Source organism: Arachis hypogaea, chromosome 11 (genome assembly GCF_003086295.3).
Source record: "Arachis hypogaea cultivar Tifrunner chromosome 11, arahy.Tifrunner.gnm2.J5K5, whole genome shotgun sequence".
Taxonomy (NCBI): Eukaryota; Viridiplantae; Streptophyta; class Magnoliopsida; order Fabales; family Fabaceae; genus Arachis; species Arachis hypogaea.
In genome coordinates, this window is record NC_092046.1 from 70,637,816 (window position 1) to 70,661,605 (window position 23,790).

The 23,790-nt window shown below is 36.6% G+C and overlaps 1 non-coding gene across 1 annotated transcript; it reads left to right on the top strand.

Moving 5' to 3' along the window:
* The first annotated feature begins 10,008 nt into the window (after window positions 1-10,008).
* Window positions 10,009-10,116, top strand: LOC112725893 (small nucleolar RNA R71). Its single transcript, XR_003164973.1, has one exon. It is a non-coding gene; the product is annotated as a small nucleolar RNA R71 (small nucleolar RNA).
* The last annotated feature ends 13,674 nt before the right edge of the window (window positions 10,117-23,790 follow it).

Here is a 23,790-nt window from a genome sequence, read left to right on the forward strand (position 1 = left end):
TAAGGAACCGCTGAACCATTTGTTAATTAGTAAACTAGTGAAACCTTGCATTGATTATAGTGAACTTTTGTGAAATTAGATTGAATTTCATGTTGATTTGGAGCCAAATTGGTGAAATGGGACAAAATTATGGTGGTTGAAGTTTGTTGAGTTGATTTGGAGATTTAGAAGCTTGTGGACAATGGATTTTGTAGTGCTTTGTGGCTTAGGGAGGAATTGGCCAAGGTATGGTTTTGGTTTCCAGTAGTTAATACTTAATGTTGCGTGAAAACTTAGGTTAATTACCATAAGATAGGCTTAAATGCTTTGAATTGTTGGATTTAGTGGATCAAAATTGTATAAATGTGAAGTTGATGATGATTGATGAATTTGGTGGAAATATATATGAAAATTGTTTGAATGAATTGATGAATTTAGGTGTTGAAGTAATTGTGAATTAGATAACGAGTTTGTTATATTTTGTAGGAATAATTGGTGTTGAATTGGTTATGATTTGGTTGGTTTTAGATTGAAAATTTTTGAAAACTAGAGGATTTGAACTTTTGGTAAAAAATAAATTTTTGACCAACTTCGGCGGGTCATAACTTGGCTCCCCGACCTTCAAATCTTGTGAAACTTATTTTGAATAAAAATTGGGTCTGAGAAGTTTATAACGTTTTAAAAATAGACTAAAAATGATTTTTAACGAGTAAGTTATGTGCATTTGAAGTTTCGTATGAAAAATTAAATTTTCGAACTTAACAACTTTTTGGCAAAATTGATATGGTTGCATATGCGACAGTGTCATGCGTATGCAAGTATTGGGCTTTGGCAACACACTCGCGTACGCGGCATGTATCGTGCGTATGCTGGACTCTTTCTTTGCCCACTATACTCGCGTACGCGGACAGTGGATGCGTACGCGAAACTCTCTTTTTACAAATTCTCGCGTACGCGGTAGGTGGCTTGCGTATGCATGATCCCTGTTTTGTTGAAAAGTGCAATTTTTGAGTTTTTAACCATTTCTCTAGCTTTCCAAACCACTGTAATCTCTGTTTTAGGTCTGATAGCTAGTGTTAGATTACAAGAGAAGAGCAAACCCATTAAGGGAGTTAGTTGATATTGAGGAAGAGTTGTGAAGTGAATAACTGAATTAACGATGCATGGATAATGTTGTATGAGATGTGAATAAGGAAGATAACGATAATGATGAATTGTGATGATGATATTGATGATTGATATTGATGATATGAAAGATCCATTTGGCTTATGCATTTAAACTATCTGAGACACGAGTTTTCTTGGGTAGATGCAGTGGCTTGTCACCACTTGCTCCAGGTTGAGACTCGATACTCTGTTGACCCTCCATCATAAGATGTGATCGGGCACTTTAACTCTCCGGATTTCCCCCGATGAGATGATGAATGAATGAATATATATATGCATAGACTATTGGAAATGCGTGCACACAAGGACTGTCCAAGGTTTGCTATTGGACTGTCCAAGGTTTGCTATTGGACATGTCGGGTTTGGCTGAATAATCGACAGATGAGACTCATCGGCCATAAAGCAGGCATGCATCATATGTACTTGTATGTTTTGTTTGAGAATGCATATGTTTTGGTTTGCCTAGTTGCTTAACTGTAATTAACTGCTACCTGGTCTATTTGCTGTAACTACTATCTATACTTGTGCTTTTCTTGTCTGTTTTGCCTGTATTTGTTTCTGAGAGATCCCTCTAGCGGGTGGAGGAGGTGCTGAGGGTTGTTCTACTTAGATTTTATAGGATTAGAACCCTTATGTATAATCACCATATTTTTGGTTTTGTGAAAATTTAGGATACAAATATGGGTTGTTGGAGTTTTCGAATGCCTCTGGCTTTCTGGGACATTATTTATTATCTATATGGGCACCTTTACCATACTGAGAACTCTCAGTTCTCATTCCATACATATATTATTGTATATGTATATAACTAGTATTCTCCATCTTGTACATAACTTATATTTTATCTTTCTTAGAGGTTGAATTCAGAGATACATGATTTATATTTTTGTCTTTTGGATATATTTGGGTTATATTTATGTATATCTATACTTTGGCCAGCCTTTTCTTTGTAGGTCGAATTAAGAGCTTTGTACTTGTATCTTTTTGGAACTCCATATATATATGTACATTATCTTTACTATATGCTGTTATCTATCCCTTTTACGCTTAACCGTTTCAAGTGCGATGCATTTTCTGTTTGTTTTGTTCAACTTTTTCTTCAAGACTCCTAGTTAAACTTCTTTTCATATATGTCTATGTACGTATTTTTACTTTTAAAGGTCATAATACTCCACCACCTCTAATTTACGAACTTAAGCGTAAAGCTCTGTATGGTAAGGTATTACAAAAGTCCAACTTTATCTGAAAATAGAAATTACAAACATTGGTTACACGAATCTAGCATTAAAACCCAAGAAAATCAGATAAATCTACCAAAAGAAAGCATGGTACATTATACGAACCTCTAGAAACTTTAACTTTGGCAAGTTGCAAAAGGGCAACTAGCTGTTCAGCATACCTAGAAGACAGAGATCAATTAATTTTATCAACATATTTACTAAAGAAGGCACGTCGTATCCTACAACTAAAAACAAACAACAAAACCACCAACATTCTTAGAAACTGGACTATAAAAAGGCACAAAAAAATATAGCTATAAGACAAGGAGACAGAAATGATAAAAGAATAACTCATTTTCAGCAAGCTCCATCACAGCTATTTTCAGGTTCTTTCCATCCTTATCATATTCTTTCTCCTCAAACATAGACATCAACAGACCCAACACATCTAAAAGAAATAGAAAAAATAGTATTAGAAAATAATGATAACAAAGTGAGATTCTATAAATTATAACAAAATGAAACTGGATTCATTTTGCACCAGAAAAAAAATAAGGAAATAGCATAATATACCAACTAAGAAATCGGAATCTTCCTTGGTCTCCAACAATTCAGTGAAGGGAATGATTGTAAGGCCAAGTTTTGGGATAAAATTAGATATATCAACCCTGACAGTGGTCCGAAACTAGAAAATCAGCTTGAACTGATGCTTAGTGGCCCTATATGATCCTTGATTTGGAAGAGCTTTATGACATATACTTGACCCTTAGACAACATTTCTTTGTACCTATGAATTGTAGGCTGCCTAATAGTAGCTTGTATCTTTTACCCCTGTCAATCCACAAAACAAATTGTATCAAATTGGACATCACCGACCAAGGAAATAAAATGTATAATTCATACACATTAAATGAGATAACAGTAAAAAAAAAGTGGTATTATTCACCTTAACTTCCTCAAAAGCTTCTTCTCCCAAGCCAGGACCTACTCTACAATGGAAGAAGGGGCAAGTAAAAAAAAAATCTAAATAACATCAAAGTAAAACTCAAGTGGTGTACAATTATATATATAAGGATATACCCCATTCACAACATCAGTGCTTATTATACAAATGGCATCTGGTTATTAAGCTAAAACACATAATTTTAATTAGAAGAAAAAAAATTAAAGGCACAAAGCTAAACCTAACTATAAATTTCTTTCTGTACAAAAATTCAGAAAAAGAAAAATGTTCATTATACTTATCAAATCAACACAGACCTCATATAGAAATAACAATCCTCTTTATTTACCACCACTGAAATAGAAAAAAAAATCATTGAATCAAGAAATAAAGAAATGAAGAAAAGAGAGCAAGGCCCACAAACAATAACAAAAAAATAACTATAAAGATATAGAAGATATCAATAACCAATATAAAATTTTTATACATAATGTCAACACTACAAAAAAAATCATGAAATAGCACAACAAACAGCTAAAGACAAATATCCAACACTTTCAATTTTAGACCAACTCATTATATTCATAGTTTTCAGATAAAAAAAGGCGCACCCTAATTATTTTATCTAATTTACGCTAAAAGACGGGTCAGATAAAAAAAAATACAATAGAGTAATCAATATCAAAACAAAAACTAATCGTACTTACTCAGTGTCACCTTTGTTGAATTCGCCTTTCCATTTTGCACCTTTCGTGATGGGAACTACAATTAAAGCAATCAGGTTATTTTTCTAAGCATAAAATCAACAGAAACAACAAAAATCACGAACAATTACTAACTATTGAAAATAAATACAAAACACCCAAAAAAATAAACAATCACCACTAGAAAAAAAAACTAATAGCACTCAAATATAGGATGTGTCAGATTGGCAGTTGAACCGACAAGTGATATCACAACCAATAGGACATGCATTTATCATGTGCATCTTCTAAGTGTTTGCTTGCTTTGCTTACCTACATTCAATGCCTAAATGTATAACGTGCTTACTTGCTTCCAGAATTACTTGCTATAAGTGTATATTACCTGTGTTTTACTTGCTTGCAATTATCTGCATTTTCTGCTGGGATTGAAGAGGTTCGGTAGGCAGAGGCGATGGGATCACATGGAGGATAGGATGGTGAAGTGGTGCACGAAATAGTGATCATCAATGGCGCCAACAACTTGGTACGCACAATTGTAATCTAAACTCTTTATCACAACTTCGCACAACTAACCAGCAAGTGTACTGGGTCGTCCAAGTAATAAACCTTACGTGAGTAAGAGTCGATCCCACAGAGATTGTCGGCCTGAAGCAAGCTATGGTCACCTTGTAAATCTCAGTCAGGCGAATTCAAATGGTTATGGTGAATTGATAATAAAAACATAAATAAAATATAAACTGGGATAGAGATATTTATGTAATTTATTGGTGAAAATTTCAGATAAGCGTATAGAGATGCTTTCGTTCCTCCTGAACCTCTGCTTTCTTGCTGTCTTCATCCAATCATTCCTACTCCTTTCCATGGCAAGCTTTATGTAGGGCATCACCGTTGTCAATGGCTACATCCCATCCTCTCTGTGAAAATGGTCCAATCGCTGTCACTGCATGGCTAATCATCTGTCGGTTCTCGATCATATTGGAGTAGGATTTACTATCCTTTTGCGTCTGTCACTACGTCCAGCACTCGTGAGTTTGAAGCTCGTCACAACCATCCCTTCCCAGATCCTACTCAGAATACCACAGACAAGGTTTAGACTTTTTGGATCTCAGGAATGGCTGTCCATGGGTTCTAACTTATACCACGAAGATTCTAATATCTTGGACTCGGTCCTCTATATTAGATATCTAAGAGATATTCATTCTAGCTTGTTTGCATGTAGAACGAAAGTGTTTGTCAAGCACGCGTTCATAAGTGAGAATGATGATGAGCGTCATATAATCATCACATTCATCATGTTCTTGGATGCGAATGGATATCTTAGAATAGGAATAAGCTTGAATTGAATAGAAAAACAATAGTACTTTGCATTAATTCATGAGGAACAGCAGAGCTCCACACCTTAATCTATGGTGTGTAGAAAATATACCGTTGAAAATACATAAGTGATGAAGGTCCAGGCATGGCCGAATGGCCAGCCCCCATAAAGGTCTAAGATAGCATAAAACAGATCAAAGATCTGATCCGAAGATCTAAATACAATAGTAAAAAGTCCTATTTATACTAAACTTGTTACTAGGGTTTACAAAAATGAGTAAATGATGCAGAAATCTACTTCTGGGGCCCACTTGGTGTGTGCTTGGGCTGTGCATTGAGATTTACACAGGTAGAGGCTTCTCTTGGAGTTGAACGCCAGTTTGTAACCTATTTCTGGCGTTTAACTCCACTTTGCAACCTGTTTCTGGTGTTTAACTCCAGAATACAGCATGGAACTGGCATTGAATGCCAGTTTGCGTCGTCTAAACTCGGGTAAAATATGAACTATTATATATTTCTGGAAAGCCCTGGATGTCTACTTTCAAACGCAATTGAGATCGCGCCATTTGGAGTTCTGTAGCTCCAGAAAATCCACTTTGAGTGCAGAGAGATATGAATCCAACAGCATCTGCAGTCCTTCTTCAACCTCTGAATCTGATTTTTGCTCAAGTCCCTCAATTTCAGCCAGAAAATACCTGAAATTACAGAAAAACACACAAACTCATAGTAAAGTCCAGAAATGTGAATTTTAATTAAAAACTAATAAAAATATACTAAAAACTAACTAAATTATACTGAAAACTATGTAAAAACAATGCCAAAAAGCGTATAAATTATCCGCTCATCACAACACCAAACTTAAATTGTTGCTTGTCCCCAAGCAAATGAAAATCAAATAGGATGAAAAGAAGAGAATATACTATAAATTCCAAAATATCAATGAAACTTAGCTCCAATCAGATGAGCGGGACTTGTAGCTTTTTGCCTCTTGAATAGTTTTGGCATCTCACTTTATCCATTGCAGTTCAGAATGATTGGCATCTATAGAAACTTAGAATTCAGATAGTGTTACTGATTCTCCTAGTTTAGTATTTTGATTCTTGAACACAGCTACTTTATGAGTCTTGGCCGTGGCCCTAAGCACTTTGTTTTCCAGTATTACCACCGGATACATAAATGCCACAGACACATAACTGGGTGAACCTTTTCAGATTGTGACTCAGCTTTGCTAAAGTCCCCAATTAGAGGTGTCTAGGGTTCTTAAGCACATTCTGTTTTTGCTTTGGACCTCGACTTTAACCACTCAGTCTCAAGTTTTCACTTGACACCTTCACGCCACAAGCACATGGTTAGGGACAGCTTGGTTTAGCTACTTAGGCCAGGATTTTATTCCTTTAGGCCCTCCTATCCACTGATGCTCAAAGCCTTGGATCCTTTTTATTTACCCTTGCCTTTTTGGTTTTAAGGGCTATTGGCTTTTTCTGCTTGCTTTTTCTTTTTCTTTTTCTCTTTTTTTTTCGCATTTATTTTCTGCAAGCTTTTGTATTCACTGCTTTTTCTTGCTTCAAGAATCATTTTTATGATTTTTCAGATTATCAAATAACATGTCTCCTTTTTCCTTATTCTTCAAGAGCCAACATATTTAACATTCATACACATCAACTTCAAAAGACATATGCACTGTTCAAGCATTCATTCAGAAAACAAAAAGTATTGTCACCACATCAAAATAATTAAACTAGTTTCAAGGATGAATTCGAAACCATGTACTTCTTGTTCTTTTGTAATTAAAACATTTTTCATTCAAGAGAGGTGATGGATTCATATTCATAACTTTAAGGCATAGACACTTAGACACTAATGATCATGTAGTAAAGGCACAAACATAAATAACACATAAGGCTCAAAAACCGAAAAACAGAAAATAAATAGATAAGGAGATTAAGGAATGAGTCCACCTTAGTGAGGGTGGCGTCTTCCTCTCCTTGAAGAACCAATGGTGCTCTTGAGCTCCTCTATGTCTCTTCCTTGTCTTTTTTGCTCCTCCTTCATAGCTCTTTGATCTTCTCTAATTTCATGGAGGATGATGGAGTGCTCTTGATGCTCCACCCTTAGTTGTCCCATGTTGGAACTTAATTCTCCTAGAGAAGTGTTGATTTGCTCTCAATAATTCTGTGGAGGAAAGTGCATTCCCTGAGGCATCTCAGGGATTTCATGGTGAGGAATTTCCTCATACTCTTGTTGAGGTCCATGATCTCTTGTTTGCTCCATCCTTTTCTTAGTGATGGGCTTGTCCTCTTCAATGAGGATGTCTCCGGCCTTAGGTGCCATAAATGGTTATGGAAAAACAAAAAAGTAATGCTTTTTCCACACCAAACTTAAAATGGTTGCTCGTCCTCGAGCAAAAGAAGAAAGAAAGGATGAGAAGAAGAAGAAATGGAGAAGATGGAAGTGTGTGAATGGTATTTGTGGAAGAGAGTTATGAAAAGGTGTGAAGAGGAGAGAAGAAGTGGTGGGGATCCTGTGGGGTCCACAGATCCAGTTGGGCCAAGGACTTAACATCCCTGCTCCAATTAGGCGTGTAAAACGCCTTTGCTGTGCAATCCTGGCGTTTAATGCCAGACTGCTGCCTGTTTCTGGCATTAAACGCCCAAATGTAGCTTGTTTCTGGCGTTTAACGCCAGGCATATGCTTGTTTCTGGCGTTAAACGCCAGCTTGGTGCCTGTTTCTGTCGTTAAACGCCAGACAGATGCTTGTTTCTGGCGTTTAAACGCCAGACAGATGCTTGTTTCTGGCGTTTAAACGCCAGACTACTCTCCTCCAGTGTGTGCTATTTTCAATGCTATTTTTCATTCTGTTTTTGATTTTTCAGTAGTTTTTGTGACTTCACATGATCATCAACCTAATAAAACACGAAATAACAAAAAGAAAATAAAATAGATATGATTAAATAACATTGGGTTGCCTCCCAACAAGCGCTTTTTTAATGTCAATAGCTTGACAGTGAGCTCTCATGGAGCCTCAAAGATAATCAGAGCAAGGTTGGAACCTCCCAACAGCAAACTTAGAGTTTGGGTGTAGGGGTTCAACACCAAACTTAGAGTTTGACTGTGGGGGCTTTGGTTGACTCTGCAGTGAGAGAAGCTTTTCATGCTTCCTCTCCATGGTTACAGAAGGAGATCCTTGAGTTTCAAACACAAGGTTGTCCTCATTCAGTTGGAGGATCAATTCTCCTCTGTCCACATCAATCACAGCTCTTGCTGTGGCTAGGAAGGGTCTTCCAAGGATGATGGATTCATCCTCATCCTTCCCAGTGTCTAGGATTATGAAATTAGCAGCGATGTAAAGGCCTTCAACCTTTACTAACACGTCCTCTACTTGGCCAAAAGCCTATTTTCTTGAGTTGTCTGCCATCTCTAATGAGATTCTAGCAGCTTGCACCTAAAAGATCCCAAGTTTCTCCATTACGGAGAGTGGCATTAAGTTTATTCCTGACCCCAGGTCACACAGATCTTTCTCAAAGTTCATGGTGCCTATGTTACAGGGAATTAGGAATTTACCAGGATCCTGTTTCTTTTGAGGTAATTTCTGCCTATCCAATGCATTCAGTTCATTGGTGAGCAAAGGAGGTTCATCTTCCCAAGTCTCATTACCAAATAATTTGGCATTCAGCTTCATGATTTCACCAATGTACTTGGCAACTTGCTCTTCAGTAATGTCTTCATTCTCTTCAGAAGAAGAGTACTCATCAGAGCTCATGAAGGGCAGAAGGAGGTTCAATAGAATCTCTATGGTCTCTAGATGAGCCTCAGATTCCTTTAGGTCCTCATTGAGGAACCCCTTATTGATCATTGAGCGTCCCAGGAGGTCTTCCTCACTGGGATTCGCATCCTCTCCTTCCCTTGTAGGTTCGGCCATGATGGTTAAATCTATGGCCTTGCACTCTCTCTTTGGATTCTCTTCTGTATTGCTTGGGAGAGTACTATGAGGGATTTCAGTGACTCTTTTACTCAGCTAGCCCACTTGTGCCTCCAAATTTCTAATGGAGGACCTTGTTTCATTCATGAAACTCAAAGTGGCCTTAGATAGATCAGAGACTATATTTGCCAAGCTAGATGGATTCTGCTCAGAATTCTCTATCTGTTGCTGAGTGGATGATGGAAAAGGTTTACTATTGTTAAACCTGTTTCTTCCACCATTATTAAAGCCTTGTTGAGGCTTTTGTTGATCCTTCCATGAGAAATTTGGATGATTTCTCCATGAGGGATTATAGGTGTTTCTATAGGGTTCACCCATGTAATTCACCTCTGCTATTGCAGGGTTCTCAGGATCATAAGCTTCTTCTTCAGAAGAGGCCTCTTTAGTACTGTTGGATGATTCCTTCAATCCATTCAGACTCTGAGAGATCATATTGACTTGCTGAGTCAATATTTTATTCTGAGCCAATATGGCGTTCAGAGTATCAATTTCAAGAACTCCCTTCTTTTGAGGCGTCCCATTACTTACAGGATTCCTCTCAGAAGTGTACATGAACTGGTTATTAGCAACCATGTCAATGAGTTCTTGAGCTTCTGCAGACGTTTTCTTTAGGTGAATGGATCCACCTGCAGAATGGTCCAATGACATTTTAGATAATTCAGACAGACCATCATAGAATATATCCAGGATGGTCCATTCTGAAAGCATGTCAGAAGGACACTTGTTGGTCAGTTCCTTGTATCTCTCCCAAGCTTCATAGAGGGATTCACCTTCCTTTTGTCTGAAGGTTTGAATATCCACTCTAAGCTTGCTAAGCTTTTGAGGAGGAAAGAACTTGGCTAAGAAAGCCGTGACCAGCTTATCCCAAGAGTTCAGGCTGTCTTTAGGTTGAGAGTCCAACCATATTCTAGCTTTGTCTCTTACAGCAAATGGGAAAAGCATAAGCCTGTAGACCTTGGGATCAACCCCATTGGTCTTAACAGTATCATAGATCTGCAAGAATTCAGTTAAGAACTGAAAAGGATCTTCGGATGGAAGTCCATAAAACTTGCAATTCTGTTGCATCAGAGCAACTAATTGAGGTTTCAGCTCAAAATTATTTGCTCCAATGGCAGGGATTGAGATGCTTCTTCCATGTAAATTGGAATTAGGTTCCGTAAAGTCACCAAGCATCTTCCTTGCATTGTTATTATTTTCGGCCATTCCTCCTTCTTTTTCGAAAATTTTTGTCAGATTTTCTCCAGAGAGTTGTGCTTTAGCTTCCCTTAGCTTCCTCTTTAGAGTTCTTTCAGGTTCAGGATCAGCTTCAACAAGAATGTTCTTGTCCTTGTTCCTGCTCATATGTAAAAGAAGAGAACAGAAAATATGGAATCCTCTATGTCACAGTATAGAGATTCCTTTATGTGAGTAGAAGAAGAAGAGAAATTCGAACACAGAAAGAGAGAGAGGGTTCAAATTTTTAAGAAGAAGAGAAGTGTTAATAGATAAATAAATAATTAGAAGGAGATGAAAGAGAAGAATTTTCGAAAAATAAACTAAAATAAAAAATATTTTTGTTTTTAATTTAAAATAAAAATTAGAATTCAAAAATTAAGAAAGGAAAATTGAATCAAATTAAATTAAATTTAAAACAATTAGTTAATTTAAAAAGGAATTTTGAAAAAGAGGAAGGTGATTTTTGAAAATTAGAGAGAGAATTAGTTAGGTAGTTTTGAAAAAGATAAGAATCAAACAAAAAGATAAGATTGATTGAAAAAGATTTGAAACTTAATTTTTGAAAAGATAAGAAGTTAGAAAAGAAGTTAGAAAATATTTTGAAATTGATTTTGAAAAAGATGCGATTGAAACTTATTTTGAAAAAGATTTGAAAAGGAAATTTAAAAAGATTTGATTTTGAAAATTAAAGTTGATTACTTGACTAACAAGAAACTAAAAAGATATGATTCTAGAGTTTAAAGATTGAACCTTTCTTACTAGGCAAGTAACAAACTTAAAATTTTTTTTGAATCAATCACATTAATTGTTAGCATAAATTTCGAAAATATGAAACAAAATAAGAAAAACATTTTTGAAAATTATTTTGAAATTGTCGAAAATCATAAAAGAAAAATGAGGAAGATTTGATTTTTTAAAAAGATTTGAAAAAGATAGAATTTTTTAAATTGAAAATTTGATTTGACTCATAAGAAACAACTAGATTTTAAAGTTTTTGAAAAAGTCAACTCAAATTTTCGAATTTTATGAGATGAAAAAGGGAAAGATATTTTTTTAGATTTTTGAATTTTTAATAAGGAAAGAGAAAAACATCAAAAAGACTCAAGACATAAAAATTTTGGATCAAAACAAAGAAAACATGCAAGAACACTTTGAATGCAAAGATGAACACCAAGAACACTTTGAAGATCATGATGAACATCAAGTATGTATTTTTGAAAAAATTTTTAAGAAAAGAAAAACATGCAAGACACCCAACTTAAAAATTTTTATTCTCTAGACACTAATAATTCAAGAATGCATATGAAAAACAAGAAAAGACACAAAACAAGAAAATATGAAGATTAAACAAGAAGTCTTGTCAAGAACAACTTGAAGATCATGAAGAACAAATGCATGAGTTTTCGAAAATTTTAAGAAAAATTAAAAAGATGCAATTAACACCAAACTTAAAATTTGACACAAGACTCAAACAAGAAACACAATATTTTTGGTTTTTATGATTTTATTAATTTTTTCTCTTGGATTTTTTTCGAAAATTATTTTCAGAAGAATAAAAAAGAAGGAAATTTTTTTTGTATTTTTCGAAAATAAGAAATAAAAGCTTAAAATTAAAATAAAATTACCTAATGTGAGCAACAAGATGAACCGTCAGTTGTCCAAACTCGAACAATCCCCGGCAACGGCGCCAAAAACTTGGTGCACGAAATTGTGATCATTAATGGTGCCAACAACTTGGTACGCACAATTGTAATCTCAACTCTTTATCACAACTTCGCACAACTAACCAACAAGTGCACTGGGTCGTCCAAGTAATAAACCTTATGTGAGTAAGGGTCGATCCCACTGAGATTGTCAGCCTGAAGCAAGCTATGGTCACCTTGTAAATCTCAGTCAGGCGGATTCAAATGGTTATGGTGAATTGATAATAAAAACATAAATAAAATATAAACTAGGATAGAGATACTTATGTAATTTATTGGTGAGAATTTCAGATAAGCGTATAGAGATGCTTTCGTTCCTCCTGAACCTCTACTTTCTTGCTGTCTTCATCCAATCATTCCTACTCCTTTCCATGGCAAGCTTTATGTAGGGCATCACCGTTGTCAATGGCTACATCCCATCCTCTCTGTGAAAATGGTCCAATGCGCTGTCACTGCATGGCTAATCATCTGTCGGTTCTCGATCATACTGGAATAGGATTTACTATCCTTTTGCGTCTGTCGCTACGCCCAGCACTCGCGAGTTTGAAGCTCGTCACAGCCATCCCTTCCCAGATCCTACTCGAAATACCACATACAAGGTTTAGACTTTCCGGATCTCAGGAATGGCTGTCCATGGGTTCTAACTTCTACCACGAAGATTCTAATATCTTGGACTCGGTCCTCTGTATTAGATATCTAAGAGATATTCATTCTAGCTTGTTTGCATGTAGAACGGAAGTGTTTGTCAGGCACGCATTTATAAGTGAGAATGATGATGAGCGTCACATAATCATCACATTCATCATGTTCTTGGGTGCGAATGGATATCTTAGAATAGGAATAAGCTTGAATTGAATAGAAAAACAATAGTACTTTGCATTAATTCATGAGGAACAGCAGAGCTCCACACCTTAATCTATGGTGTGTAGAAACTCTACCGTTGAAAATACATAAGTGATGAAGGTCAAAGAATGGCCGAATGGCCAGCCCCCATAAAGGTCTAAGATAGCATAAAACTGATCAAAGATCTGATCCGAAGATCTAAATACAATAGTAAAAAGTCCAATTTATACTAAACTAGTTACTAGGGTTTACAGAAATGAGTAAATGATGCAGAAATCCACTTCTGGGGCCCACTTGGTGTGTGCTTGGGCTAAGCATTGAGCTTTACACGTGTCGAGGCTTCTCTTGGAGTTGAACGCCAGTTTGTAACCTGTTTCTGGCGTTTAACTCCACTTTGCAACCTGTTTCTGGCGTTTAACTCCAGAATGCAGCATGAAACTGGCATTAAACGCTAGTTTGCGTCATCTAAACTCGGGCAAAGTATGGACTATTATATATTGCTGGAAAGCCCTGGATGTCTAATTTCCAACGCAATTAAGAGCGCGCCCTTTGGAGTTCTGTAGCTCCAGAAAATCTACTTTGAGTGCAGGGAGGTCAGAATCCAACAGCATCTGCAGTCCTTCTTCAACCTCTGAATTTGATTTTTGCTCAAGTCCCTCAATTTCAGCCAGAAAATATCTGAAATCACAGAAAAACACACAAACTCATAGTAAAGTCCAGAAATGTGAATTTTAATTAAAAACTAATAAAAATATACTAAAAACTAACTAAATTATACTGAAAACTATGTAAAAACAATGCCAAAAAGCGTATAAATTATCCGCTCATCACGAAGGCTATAGGACAAAAGTGTTTTTGTTAGTTTAGAATTTCCTTAAGTTAGATTACCCTGTTTACCAAACGTGTAAAGGTGAGAAAAGGGTCATAGATATGAGATAAACAAGAGTATATATATATATATATATATATATATATATATATATATATATATATATATATATATACCCAAAAGAGAGCTAGACATAACTTGCGGAGTTTAGGATGTTGCTATTTTATTCCAAAACACTATGATGTATTCAGTTTGAGCTAGCCGGCTTAAACTCCGCAGGCTGTGTCTAGTTCTCTTTTGTATATTATGTATGTATGTATGTATGTATGTATGTATGTATGTATGTATGTATGTATGTATGTATGTATGTATGTATGTATGTATATATATATATACACTCTTGTTTATCATGTATCTGTGATCCTTCTCTTATCTTTACACTTTAGTTATCGTGTGTAATGCTTCGCGCTTTTGTAATCTAGTTCTAAAGCTTAGACATATATATGGAAGAAAGTAATAATACTAGAAGTCCAATGAAGAAATAAAGCTCAAAAACAAAAAAAACAGAAATACAAAAGTACGAAGTGTTACACACGATAACTAAAGCATAAAGATAAGAAGAGGATCATAGATACAAGATAAACAAGAGTACATATATATATATATATATATATGTATATATTTGTATATATACATAGTATACAAAAGAGAACTAGACATAGCCTACAGAGTTTAGGCTGGCTAGCTCAAACAGAATACAATAGAATTATTGGAATAAAACAGCAACATCTTAACTTTCAAAGTAGCCTCTAAAGCAACAAGTACAATATACAAAAGTGAGAGAATACTAAAGCAAAATAAGCAAAATACAAAGAGATAACAAGTGATCCTCTGCTCTGTCACCACCCCGCAAACTCACTGAGATGGGTTGTGACCAGCATCTGAAAAATATCAACAACATATTGTATGAGAACCGAAGGTTCTCAGTATAGTAACAGTGCCCAATAGATAAGATATAAGGTTCCGGGATGCCAAAGGCAATCCTAGAACTTCTTATCAATCCAATTATTCAAGCTTAAACATATATATAATAAACTGTAAACTGGGTAATCTAACTTACGGGATTTCTACTCTAACAGAAACACCGCTGTCCCACAATCTTTTCCAACCTAACCTTCATACGTTTCTATTGCCACTGCTTACTGTACCTCTTCAATCTCAGCAGAAAACACAAGTAGATGCAAACAAGTAAAGCACATATAATATACATTTATAGCAGGTATTTCAGGAAGCAAGTAAGCATGTTACACATTTAGGCAAAAGATTGCAAGCAAAGCAAGCAATCAGATAGAAGATGCACATAATGAGTGCCTGTCCTATTGTCTGTGATATCACGTGTCGGTTCAACTGCCAACCTGACACATCCCCTCGGGATGTCGCCTTTCTATCACGTATATAAATATGGCCCCTAGGATATAGTGCCCTAACACACTCTTACGGGATATAGTGCCTGAGCACCCTCTTTTGACCAGAAAGGATGCAAGCGAGATACTCTGCCTCATACCATACATCTCAACATAAGCGGGATTAACCACCATCCATACGACAGCGCCGCAACCTCGACAAGCGGGATTAACCACTGTCTTTGCCAGGCGCATAGCGACTTATCAAATACTAGCATATCAATAGCATAAAAACCAGTCTCAGTGATCGCTGCTCATATAGCACAAGTCCATTAATACTCATCTCATCAATCTCATTAACCAAAATCAATCATTTTCAAGTTCTAAACTCATCATTAGTTCTCAATCTATTATCATCTCGACTCTCCGACAATCCATTCAAGTCATTCCATCCATAGTTCATCCTAAGCCTAAGTCTTCGTCTCTATCTCATAATAGAAAATAACCACTTAAATTCACTTATTGTTACCATAACTCATAAAAATAGCTCAATCAATTGTAGCCCAAATTATAAAAAATAAATAACTAAAACTAAATAGCATCCAAGCACAATTCAAGTAATGTAGAATAATATAAACAAGGATAAGCTGCTTACTAATTTTATTTCTAAAAAAAAGATGTATTTATAAAATAAATACTCAAAAAAATAAAAAAACAATAATATCAGAGAAACAAAAAAAGAACAAAATAAATATTAGTAACAAAACACATCACGACTTTCTAAAATACAAATTAAAGAAACCAGTAGCTGAAATTGCACCCTGCAAACCTTGCAAAATTAGCGAATAATTAGTCAATGAATTAATTTTTAATAAAAAAATTAAGATTGTGAATCTTATGGTTTAATAAGATAGAGCTAATTGAAACAAGAATTTTGACACTAATTTCAAAGAATTTGGCCTAAGATTGGACCGAACGGGCCAAACCGGTCGAACTGGGCCCAACCAATCCATCACACTTAATGAGCTTCAGCTCATTCTCTTCCCCATTTCACATGCAACACGCTACTGAGGAGGAACAAAAGGGAAGAGAGGGGGAAAGTTCCAATTGGGTATGTTAGAAGCTTAATTGGAAACTTGAAGTGAGATCTAGTTGCTGAATTTTGGTGATTGAGGTTTGCAATTTTACCTAGTGGGTTGTCTTGGGTTATACGAGGAAATCAGCCAAGGTATGGTTTTGGTTTCTCGTATTTAATATATAATGTCTTGTGAAAACTTAGGCTAGATGACCATAGGATAGGAATGAATGCATGAGTATGTTAATTGTTTAGTACCTTTGATGATATTTGTGATGTGGGTTGAGCATTTGTTGATGTTTGTTGATTATGATGGAAATATAATGATAAATGATGGTTTGATGATGATTGATAAGTTGGTAATAACGAGTATATATGTATGATTGTATATTGAAGGTTATTGGTATAATTGTGAAGTTATATATCGTAGTTTTATGAAAGTGAAGTATGGTGGTTGATGAAAGGGGGTGGTATTGTGTTGATGGTGTGTTGTAGTGCTGATTATATGTGTAGGATGTTGAGGTTTGAGTTTGATTTTTAATGAAAATAGAGGTTGAGGATTTTTGTGAAAAACTAATTTTTGGTCGAACTTTGGAAAACCACAACTCAGCTTCCAGATCCCCAAATTATTTCAAAGTTATTTTATATGAAAATTGGGTCCGTGAAGGTTACACTGTTTGAAGAACGGATGAAAAATGTTTTGAAACGAAAAAGTTATGCGCGTCGGAAGTTTGGAGTGCAACACTGAAAATTCTGAAGCATTCAGCATTTTTGTTATTTTGAATAGCTCGCGTACGCGAGCATGGAAAAATGTATGCCCACGCGTACGTGTGACGTCTCAATATTGCACTCCCATGCGTACGCGTGGCCCCTGCTTCAGCAAACACAAATTTTGTGTTTTAAAGTATAATTTTGAACCCCTAAAACCTCTATTTTTACTCTTTTAGCCCCTAAATTTTAGTTGGATATTTAGTGATGAGATGAAGTTAGGAAGGGGTAGTAACTTGGAAGTGAAGCAAGTTGTGGAGTAATGAATTATGATTTGTGAAGTGGTGATTTTGAGCTTAAGAAGTGATAACTGAACTAATATAATTATGAGGATGATAATAATGAATTTTAATTGAATGAGAGATGAGTTGATGATAATAATGACCTTAAGGTGTAATGGATGATTGAATTTGAATGAATAATAAGGATGATGAGATTAAATTCGATTGTAATATACCTCTGGGTAAGACACAATGGTGCTATCCACCAGCTCCAGATAAGAGGCGAGAATGTCGGGTAAGATGTAGTGGTGTTACCCACTTGCTCTGGGTATGAATTGAGAATGAATGGATGAATGATTGAATGGTAATGATAATGAAAGTGTGTTTCTGTATGTGACTTCAGGTAAGATGCAGTGGCGTTATCCACTTGTTCCCGGTAAGAGTCAATAAGCCGAGTAAGATGCAGTGGTGTTATCCACTTGCTCCAGGAAAGTTCAAGGCTTCGAGTAAGACGTAAGGGCTGTGTTCTGTTGCTGCTTGCTCCAGGTCGAGAAATGTAACACTGCCTAGGTAAGAGGTAGGGTAAAGTTGTTCCCTGCTCCGGGTACACGGGTAAGATGCAAGAGTTGTGGCGTTGTCCCACTTGCTCCTCGTTTAGTGTTCTGTCCAGGGTTAGCTACCGGATATGTCAGGTTTGGCTTTATAACCAACAGATGAGACTCATCAGCCATAGGACAGACATGCATCATATGCATATTGTTTGAATTGCTTGCTTGTGTATTAATTGGGATTGCCTAAGTGATTTTAATATGCTATTTGTTATATTTGCTTTATGTATTACTTGTATCCTACCTGTGTTTGCCATTGTCTATTTGTTTGTCTTTGTAATTTCACCGGAGATGGAGGAACGGAGGGAAGGCTGAGAGGTTTAGGGTATTAGTAAAGTTTTAATTGGATTTAAGGAATTGGTCAAGTTTAGAAAGCCTTGGAAAACCACCTTGATTCTTGGTTTCTGTTTCAGTTCTTTAAGTTTTATAATTTGAGTGTCGCGTTTTAGGATTGCCTCTGGCATTCTCAGGACCTTATATCTTATGTATGCAGCACCTTTACCATGCTGAGAACCCCCCGATTCTCATTCCATATGGATATTTATGGTTTTCAGATGCAGGACAGGTGGCACTTCGCTGAGGCATACTGGAAGCTTCTGATAGCGGAGATCATTGTCTTTGGGTTTATATATATATATATATATATATATATATATATATATATATATATATATATATATATGTAGACTCTTTTATATCCACCGCTTATGTATTTGATGTATTAACTTCCTCTTAGAGTCTATTTTGGAGAAATAGGTTCTATAACTTTGTATTTTGGGCTTATTTTGGATTCTCCTATATATATGTATATATACTTATGTGCTCAGGCCGGTTTGGCTTCGCGATCCGAGTCTTGAGCTTTGATATTTGTACCTTGGAACTCTCTTTTATAATATCTATGTCAGTTTCTCTTATCTTTTCCGTTTATCGTTTATGTGTCGTGAGTGTTGCGCTTTTCTGTTTAACGCTTTGCTTTAAACTTTCTTTCCAAGGCTCCTAGATAAATCTTCTCTTCAACTATATTATGTATATTTAAATTTTATTTTTAAAGGTCGTAGCGCCTTGCCACCTCTGTTTTACATCCTAGGTGTAAAGCTCTATGTTGTAGGGTGTTACATTATGGTATCAGAGCAGTTCGTTCCTGTAGAGCCTGAGGGACAGATTGACTATGCTTCTGGGCATACTCTGGATGTCTGTACATGCTAAATTAAGATATCTAACTGATATATGTGGCATGAACGTTCATAAAAATGAATTTGGGACTGTGAAGCACTAGACTTACGATATTGAGACTGATCTCCTTGATATCGTTTTGGTGTGTATAGGAACCAGATGGCGACTGGTGGATGCGGTCGCAGTCGAGGGAGAGAGAGGGCTAGTAACACGGAACCTGAGACGACTAAGAATAATCCCACAAACTTTATGACTGCCCTGGAGAACATGGCTACTGCCATGCAGGCTACGACATTGGGGAATCAAGTCAGTAATGGGAATGGTGATGACAGAGAAAATAGGCCAATGACCTTAGCAACCTTTCTGAAGGTAAACTCGCGCATCTTTAGAGGGATTACAAACCCCACAGAGGCATACAACTGGTTTCGAGCAATGGAACAGGCGTTACAAGCACAACAAGTCCCTGAAAATCAACGTGTTGAGTTTGCAACTTATTAGTTAACGGGTGAAGCCCAGTATTGGTGGAAAGGTACACGATGCCTGTTGCAGCAAGACAACATTGCAATAACTTGGGATGCCTTTTAGTTGGAATTCTACAAAAAGTACTTTCCCAATTTGGTTAAGACAGCTAAGGAGCTTGAATTGTTGCAACTAAAGCAGGGTCAAATGTCTGTAGCCGAATATACAAACAAGTTAGAGGAGTTATATCAATTTTCCAAGATTTTTTGATGGTGTATTTTTGGAAAATGAATTCCAACACCTAAAACTAACCGGCAAGTGTACCGGGTCGCATCAAGTAATAATAACTCACATGAGTGAGGTCGATCCCACAGGGATTGAAGGATTGAGCAATTTTAGTTTAGTGGTTGATTTAGTCAAGCGAATCAAGTGTTGATTTAAGTGGTTTGTAATTGACAGAAGCTAAATGGCATGAAATGTAAAGGGAGAGGGGAAGAATTGCAGTAAATTAAAGAGAACAGAAAGTAAAAGTGCTGAATCTTAAGGAACAAGTAAATTAAATTGCAGAAGCTTAGATTGCAAGAAATGTAAATGACTGAATCTTAAAGTGCAAGGAAGGTAAATTGCTTGAATTATAAAAGGGTTCAGGGAGCTGGGATTGCAGAAATTAAACAAGCAGAAGTGAAATGCAACAAATAGAAGCGCAAAAGATGAATTAAATTGAAGTAGATCTCAAATAGAAAAGTAAAAATGCTTGAAGAATTAAAACAGAGAGTAAATGTAGCTTAATTGCAGAAGTTAAAAGAGAAATTGAAGATCTCAGGAGTGGAAGAGACTAGAAAACAAGTCTAGATCTCAAATCCTTCCTTGATCCAACAAAAACAATTGCAAAAGAAAATGGAAAAGTAAATTGTAGAAGAAGTAGAAGAGTGAAAGCAGTAAACAGAATTTGAAATGTAAATCAAAGTTTCTAAAATTTTGCAGGAAGATGAACAAAGAGATCTCAAGGTGAGATTGAAACAGAATTTCTTCAATTCTCCACCCAAGATCCAAGACAAGAAGTAAAGGGTGCTCAAGCAAGAACAAGGAAGAAGAGAGATCAATTCTCCTTCCAAATTCTCCAAGATCCAAATTCAAAGTAAAACTCTCAAAATTCTAAAAATGAAAATTCTCAAAGAAGCAAAGGTCCTAACTAAATCAAACTAGCTTCTATTTATACACTTTCTATTCTTGGATTTTAGAATTTGGATGGACTTTTTAATTTGGTGAAGAATTGAATTAAATTAGATTTTTAATTGACTTTTCAGCCCATATGTTACTCCCAGTGGAGTGCTCTGCTCTTGTGGGGAGCGGAGCATCAATGCTTGTGTTGGAGCTCTTTGTTGCGTGCCAAGTTGGGGAGCATTCAGGATAGCGCTCCTCTTGTGGGGAGCGGAGCATTGTGGCTTGTGTTGGCATGTCTTGCGCGCATCAAGTCCTCCTGGCCGTGTCAAGTTGTGCGCTCCAAGCTTCCCTGGCCGTGTCAAGCTTGTGCAAGGAATGAAGAGAGTAGCGCTCTGCTCTCCTTGGGAGTGGAGCATTGGCACTTCCAAGGGAAGGTCCTTGGTTCGATTCTTGCTGGAGGCATGCTGGCTCTTTTTCTTTATGAAGGAAACAAGGGTGGTGCATGCATTGAGTGGGAGTGTCTTGGGTTCGAAACTTGGGGATGCCTTTGGCCAATTTTTGGCTTATTTCCTTTGTGAGTAGCGCTCCCCCACTCCCCCTTGCTCATGAGTTCGAGCCTTGTAGCCTTCACTAGCAAACTTCTTCCTTGAATTTATTTTTGAGTGAAGCCCTATAATGCTCTTAGAAAGAGCGGAGCATCATTCTTCTCCCCTCTCTTTCTTGGTTCATAATTGTGCTCCACTCTCAAGGAGAGCGTAGCATCCAAGCTTGCTTCCTTGGTTCTTTGTTGTGCTCCCAGTAGAGTGTTGTGGCTTGCCTCCTTCATTGTGCCACGCCTCTTTGTTTCTTTTTCCACATTCTTCTCTTCTTTGTGCCACGCTCTTTAGGCCACGCTTTCTTATTTTCTTCTTTTCTTCACCTACAAGTAATCAAAACAACCAATCAAAGTATCACCAAATTCACAAGGTTTATAAATCATTTAAATATCAATTAAATTTAGCTTAAATCTCATGATTTAGTATTAATTAAATGGTGGTTAATTGATTCAAAGAAACCATGCAATTCCATTCCAAATTACTTACTTACAATGCAAGAAAAGTGCATGAAACCTAATAAAAACAAAGAAATAGACTAGTAAAACTAGGCTAAGATGACTTGTCATCATTTGTCAGGGTGCTTCGAGAGACTTTGAGGAATGGAAGAACATCAAATATGAAGGAGGACTCCGGAGTGATATTCTGAGTTCAGTAGATCTGATGGAGATCAGAATTTTCTCAGACATGGTGAACAAGAGCAGTGTTGCAGAAGAATGTTTAAAGAAGGCTACTATAGAAAGGAATGATAGCCGGAAACCGAAGGGAACATAATCAGAACTTCGTACTAAGGGGCCAAGAATTCAAGAGAAGAGGGAACGCACAACAACTTCCCCAAGGTCAGAATAATTCCAGAATAAATGATGATCGCTATGGAAATGTTAGAGGAAAACAGTCAGCGACTGCTTCAGATGATTCAAGTTGCCAGAGGTGCGGAAGCTATCACCCGAATAGCCCGTGTCATTTTGGTTCGGGCTTATGTTACAAGTGCGCTCTTCCGGAGCATATAACCTGGAACTGTGATGACATGTCATCATGTCATGTTTTTTTATGCTTTTTCATAAAAGAAATTGATGATTAGTGCTTAAATATTGAATGCTTTTGTGCTTAAATGGTATATTTCTTTGACCTTTTGATTTTATAAACTTTGTAGGAAATAAGAAGAAAAAGAAGCAAAAAAAAAAGCACAAAATAAGCTCAAAAGAAGAAAAGAAGAATTTTGGGGCTCACTTTGAAGTTTGAGCACGCTTTGGAGCCTTAGGCCATGCTTTTAAAAGCGTGGCCCATGACAAAATCAAGGAAGCGTGCTCTATTTTCACAATCAGCACTCGTTTGCAAAGAGAGTGCTAAGTTAACTAAAGGAGCGTTTTCGGGCAAATATGAATTTGGGATTGAAGAATTGGTATCGATGCGCACGCGTACATGATACGCACTCGTCGAAATTGCAACTTTGGAAGGCCACGCGTATGCATACATCACGTGTATGCATGGAAGTGTCATTTCAAAAGACCACGTGTACGCGTAGGTGACGTGTACGGGTGGGACAGCGTTGTCAAAGCGAACGCTACGTTCAAAAATTGAACGCTGATATGGACGCGCACGCGTATAGCAAGCATACGCATCACAAGCTAAAAATCTGAAGGTCACGCGCACGCGTATAGCAAGCATACGTATTGCAATTTCTTGGTAATACTCCCAGCCACCATTAGAATAATGACTTGAATCATTTTGTGGTAGAGGGAAATATCCCATATGGTTCTCTTTCTCATCTTGTGTTTCTAAAGCAAATCTCCATGGATTGGAGTGCTTAGAATTTGTATTTTCTTGGTGATATTTCCAGCCACCATTAAAAATTGGTGGTGGTGGGTAATATCCCATAAAATTTTGTTTGACCATAAGATGAGTTGAACTCCATTTGAATTTTGTAAAAGGCAACATCAATAAAATTTGAAATTCATGTCATAGAGAAAGAATTTCTTAGTGAGGCAATAGCTCAAACACCTTGCTATCAACTTAAAACAGAGAACAAAAACAAAGAAAATACTTGATCTAGACTTCTCACCCACTTAATCATTTTTTATCTAAATCAATCCCCGGCAACGGTGCCAAAAACATGATGGTTTGAAAACGTAATTCCAACACCAAAACTCATCTGCAAGTGTATCGGGTCGCAGCAAGTAGTAAAACTCACTTAGAGTGAGGTCGATCCCACAGGGATTGATGGATCAAGCAACTTTAGTGGGTGATTAGTTTAGTCAAGCTAACATTGAGTGAATTGTGTGAAGTTGATCAACAAAAAGTAAATTGCAAGAATTATAAATTGCAGAAACTTAAAGAGCAAGAAATGTAAATTACAGAAACTTAAATGACAAGAAATGTAAATTGCAGTGAATGTAAAGGGGAGTGTGTGCTGGAAATAAAAGAAAGCAA